Raw genomic sequence first — 5,605 nt, 5'->3', positions numbered from 1 at the left:
GTTGCTAAATTTCTGTTGCTATTCTCCGTTGCTATATTTTCGCAACATCATATTTCTGTTTCGAATATAGCAACAGCCTTTCCTTGGTTGCGAATAGCAACGGCAAGCTGTTCATGCATGCGAAGCACGCGTGTGGTCGGAAACACTTTGACATTTTTTTCCACCTAAAGGCAAAGTTTGGTCACTCCTCTTCTTTATTTTTCCACCCTTTCAGCCTTATCTACTACAGTCCCTCTTCTTTATCCTTAGAATTTTTTTAGACATTTCATTTTTCATCTCCTCGCTCTTTATTGTTCTGCTCCAAAAGATATTTTCTTCCCTTGATATCAACTGAAGATTCAGTTCATGTCTCGATCTAAATCGATCTAAAATCGATCTTCAGTTGCAGTCTTGTAATCGATCTGGTAAGTATTTATCATTATTAGTTTTTCGATTTCAGTTAATAGATTCTAGGGTTTCACGATTTTGATTTCTGTTAATATATTCTAGGGATTTTTATTTCAGTTTCAAGAAGCTTCAGTTAATAGATTCTAGGGTTTCACGATTTTGATTTCAGTTAATAGATTCTAGGGATTTTGATTTCAGTTTCAAGCAGCTAATAAAGTAAATACAGGGACTTGGCATTTTGCTTTCAGTTTAAAGCTGCTACTTAAAGTGATGTATGATTTATTTTAGTTACTAAGGTGAAGGGATAGAGTTGGTTTTTGTAATGGCTTGATTAGAAACTTTGCTGGTTGGATCTTAAATGGTACTATTGTTTTCCTTAGTCCTCTCATGGTTATAAATAAGGGGGGACTGGAAAAACTACATTTTCTCAACTCCTTTAAGACTTTATAGGGATTATACTTAAAGTAGTTCAGTATTTATTTGTTTGGTTGTTTGCTCAAAATTCTGCCAGGATTTTTCTCTTCTTCTGTAAGTGGTGGCCATGAACAAGTTTTCAAATGATGTCTGGTACACTTAATGTTTTTGGTAGGTGTATACACTTAACTCTTAAACTATGGATGTATACTACTTATATACCTATATACCAATTGTTGCCCTGAAAAGTAGCATTTGTTGATAGATGACATACAAAACGTAATCATAAAACTTTGTATTCAATCACGGTTCATTGTGTCTTTACTAGTTGTATTGCGGTTGGCCTGGTTCAGTGTTGGATGATTCAGCTCTGCATCAAAGAGCCAATAAAAAATGCTTCGGGGATATCCATTCATTGTGATAGACTTGTAGTTCCTTATAATCAGCAGCATTTAACATCACCTTTTGCGAACCAGTTTTATTGTTGGGGGAGTCGTAGCGTGTCTTTGAACCCACAATGAGGATTAGTTGATTATTGGATTGTGTTGCAATATGGTTTAGAAAGTCTGAAAGTAGTCGGCAAGGTTTATTTTAAAAAATTGTAATGTGAGATTTGTCTGAAAGTCTTACCCTTTAGAATCATACATGGTTTAGAACCAGAAATTATAAATGTTATTTAGTGTTTGTAAATATATAGAACCAACAATTGTAATGGCTTGAAGGAACTGATTGTTCTGTGTGTAAAGAAACTGAATGTTAAGTAACTGTGTAATGTTTTGTAGTGATCCTATGTTTAGCCTTTTGTTTATTGATTTGTCTAGGCTCTTTTGGTAATAACTGTGCCACTAATATTTCTTTATTTCTGGTAAACTAACCTTATGGCTGGTTAAATTTTTTTTTGCACAGTAACATTTTTTTACTTTTCAGATGCCTGATGCTTGATATTGTGTACTCGTTTTGGATGATGTTAGATTAGCTTAATAGTGTTAGGGATATGACTAAAGTTTCGAACATATCCATCTGAGATGTTTTATTAGTCTTTCAACACCTGCGGCAGTGAGAGAATCCGAGAGAGAACCAAGCGAAAAACCATTATCGTGTAAACCCTGTAGTAAATTTCTGATTTTAATCTAAAGAAAACGAAAGTGATGGTTATGAACTCTTGGGTCAGTTAGTTCCTAGAGATTTGAAGGTATTTGGAAAGGGGGTTTTCCTGTTCATCTTGGGACAGTGATTGAAGGTATGATTCCAAGCTTAATTATCCTTACTTCAGCTGATTGACTTGGGTATGAATGATTCAACTACTCCTAATACTTACTGATCATCTCAATCTATTTTTTTTTTAAAACCTAGGGTTGCTATTGAAATTGATTTCATATCTATGTAATTGCTGAGACGTGATAGGGGTTAGAACTCGATAGAGATTGAACTATGTTTTTCTTGGATCTACAAATCAATATGATAGTTGGGTTCTACATAATTGGAATTGATTTCATATCTATGTAATTGGAAGTTTTGTTTCAGTTTCCTTTTAGGTTGTTAGGTCATGTTAGACTTTGAACTGGATTGGAGATATCCCTTGATCAGCATATATCTCTGAGTGACGATTTCAAATTGGTTTAAATTGTCCATCTCCCTTGATAGTTGTAATGTTTTGAGCTATGTCAGTTTCAGTTCAACTGACCTGCACTACTGTTAGTTCTGCTTTCAACAAATTCGTCACACTTGCAACTTGTTTCAGCCCTGGGTTTCTACTGTTAACTTATTTATAACTTTGTTCATTGACTTCGTGTTGATGTGAAGAGCTAGAAATTGATACTTAGTTTGTATGCGAAGTAAATATTCCATTATCAAACTATATATTACATTTTGATATATATAGTATATGAATGAATCTGGTGTAGATATATAATATGTTGTTGTATAGCTATAGAATCTTAGGTTGATCTTCTTAAGATATCTGTTCTTCTGAAACTTTGCAAGTGTTCATCATGTGTAAATATTAAATCAGTACATATGGTTTCTTTTGTCAGCAAGGGAAACTCTTGATGTTCTCTCTTTTGAAAGCCTTCCGACGTTTACTTCTGTATCTAGGATTTTGGCAGATTAGTTCCTTAAGTTTGATTTTGTGCGTTGATTACGGTTTACTGAAATTGAGGTGCTACATGTTTATTGTACATATATATGTTATGTAGTTGCAGGATGGTGTGTTTTTTTGACGGAACTTGCCTGCATTTATATTGATGTCCTTTTTACTTTGGTTGTCAATGCATCTTGGCGTTATGGGTGGTCTTGGGGTATTTGTCATTTTCAATTTAATTTACTTTTGTTGCCACATAACTTTGATCTTTATCCATTCAAAGACGGATGGATGGATGGATGGATGGATGAAGATGGTGGTAACTTTGATAACATATGTTGTCAAAATCTGGTGTCCGAGACTGAGCGCCTTGAAGCATTATCAGTGATGTATGCACAGTTATATTTTTTTCAGTCTTTTGTGCATAATTATAAAATTTGAGAGCGCTTAGTTTTTGTTTCTATTTTCTTTGTTAATCTTATGTTTCTTCCATTAGACTTCAAGTTATTTAGAAGGGAAGTAGGTAATATTTTGTTGTAATTGGGTCTCAATTAGCCATCATACTTGAGAGTTACGTTGAAAAAAGCATAGATATTTGACTACTTTTTACATGGATGAAATCCTTTTAGTAGAATTGATCTTCTCTTCATTTGAAATATGTTGTTTCCAGTTTCAGTTTTTCGATTTCTTCTTTCTCTTTCGATTTAAAGGTTTCATATGTCAATCTAACACAAATTTATTTTTTCCATTTTAGGGTTTGTCAAGGTTGAAAAGGTGAACTACTTTGAAGAAAAAACTCTGAAGAACTGAAGAACATAGAAAGGTATAAGTTTAAATTATTGTAGTTATATGATTACTATTTCTATGAATTAGTAGTGAAGTTGTTTTGATTGTACTTCAATATTGTTTTTATGAAGTTGTTTTGATTTTGGATGATAATAGCATTCTGATATTTGGGTGTTTGTTGAACATGATAACAGAACATGATAAATAGTGGTGATTCTGAAAAGCTACTTGTAGCTTATTCTCTCTTCGTTAAGTGGATGTTTCTGTCGTTAACCTAAGGGCTTCGACAACCCTGCCACTAGGACTAGTTTGTTTAAATTATGAACTTAGGGACTTTTGTAAGTTTGTATGAACTGAACTTAGAAAGTTTTTTAAGTAATTTGTATGATCTTGTAAAGTACTGTGTTTGATCTTGTAAAGTTTATTTTGAAGAGTAGTATATCATATGATGAGAACAAGAAATTGATGAAGCGGATATGTTAAAATAGAATAGGTTAGCAGGTTATTGTGATTCAGTTCATAGCTATAGGTTAGACTTCAAGTAGGAATATCAACTTCATGTAATGGAAACTGGCGGACTTGATACACTTGAATTCTAACACGTAGCTTTGAAGTTCTGAGTGAAAAGAAATCACGATAACTTCATGACCTAGCTCTATTGTTTGGTTTTATTCATTTCATTGATCGAAAATGCTGCTGGTTTTATATTGATGTTGAGTGCATATATGGTCTGAATTTTCATTTAACATAGATACTGTCAATCTTTAGGATATGTCATCTATGGTTGATAAGGGCTGGATGAAATGTCCCCGTAAATATGCTCAGTACATAGAAGGTGTTAGGTTCTTTATAGAATTTGTTAATGAAAATGGTGGTGGAAATACCTTATACTCATGCCCTTGTCCATTAATTGTCAACTAATGCATCTGGCACAATAGAGACTATATTATTGTTCTCTTATTCTCATACATCTCCATTTAGTTCACTTATAACAGAGTTTGTTGATATTTGATTTACATGGTTTTGACTTGTGGTTTAGTCTTTTATTTGTGACATCAGTACTGAAACATCAGTGCAGGTATTTGGGCTTAAGTCAAAAAGCAGTACTCTGGTGATATTTTAGAAGCAGTTGAATCTTTAGATTGGTTAAGCAAGTGGAGTCTGGTGATACTTCTGGTGATATTTAGTCTTTCTTTCCCTGTTTTTCAATGCCTCTGTCAGTTGACACAAACTAGGTTACCCATCCATTTTAAAAACATCAACATAGATCGAACATTGTATGCCAGTTACAACATACATAAGTTTACTTGTGTACATTCAATTGAAGAATCCTTTCTTTTATGATAATATTATCAGTGGTGATTCTCAACTACATTTGTATCAGTTTTGTATTGTCATTGTAGTTTGTATATCTGTGTGGATGTTGAATATGGGGAACTGGGTAATTGCGGGGGGGGATGTGGGGGTAATGAATTTCGACTAGGTCAATAAACATAGACTTGACCTTTTTTTTGCTGTTGCAAAAGATTAGCAACCTCAGTGCTCTGTTGCTAAATTAGAACTAGAACCAATAAATAAGAACCAGAACCAACAGTATCTGGTTTTGGATAAGGGTATTCCTATAGTTAGCAATAGTTTAGCAACAACAGACTGTTGTTTCTAATAAAAAAATGTAGCAATGACAAGTTCCGTTGCGAATATCTGTTGCTGACCGAGATTCGCAACAAAGTTACGCCGTTGCTAAAAATTGCGACACCGTCATTAGCAACGGCGAAAGCCTGTTGCGACCCTGTTTAGCAACATCTATTGTAGGTTGCTAATACCTTAAAATGGTGTAGTGTATGCAAGCTAGTCTAATTAGTTATGCGACGATCGTCTAAAGGATAGAAAAATGAATATAACTTGAGAAATAGGTGGTTCAGTCTTCACTTACCTTTT

At 33.8% G+C, this 5,605-nt stretch overlaps 1 long non-coding RNA gene across 1 annotated transcript; it reads left to right on the top strand.

The window, feature by feature from the left end:
- The first annotated feature begins 279 nt into the window (after window positions 1-279).
- LOC113332536 lies at window positions 280-5,019 on the top strand. Its single transcript, XR_003351574.1, has 3 exons — window positions 280-404; window positions 3,636-3,704; window positions 4,741-5,019. It is a non-coding gene; the product is annotated as an uncharacterized LOC113332536 (long non-coding RNA).
- The last annotated feature ends 586 nt before the right edge of the window (window positions 5,020-5,605 follow it).

The sequence above is a fragment of the Papaver somniferum genome, chromosome 1, assembly GCF_003573695.1.
Source record: "Papaver somniferum cultivar HN1 chromosome 1, ASM357369v1, whole genome shotgun sequence".
Taxonomy (NCBI): Eukaryota; Viridiplantae; Streptophyta; class Magnoliopsida; order Ranunculales; family Papaveraceae; genus Papaver; species Papaver somniferum.
Note: the sequence above shows the minus strand (reverse complement) of the source record. Positions and strands in the feature narration are given on the sequence as shown.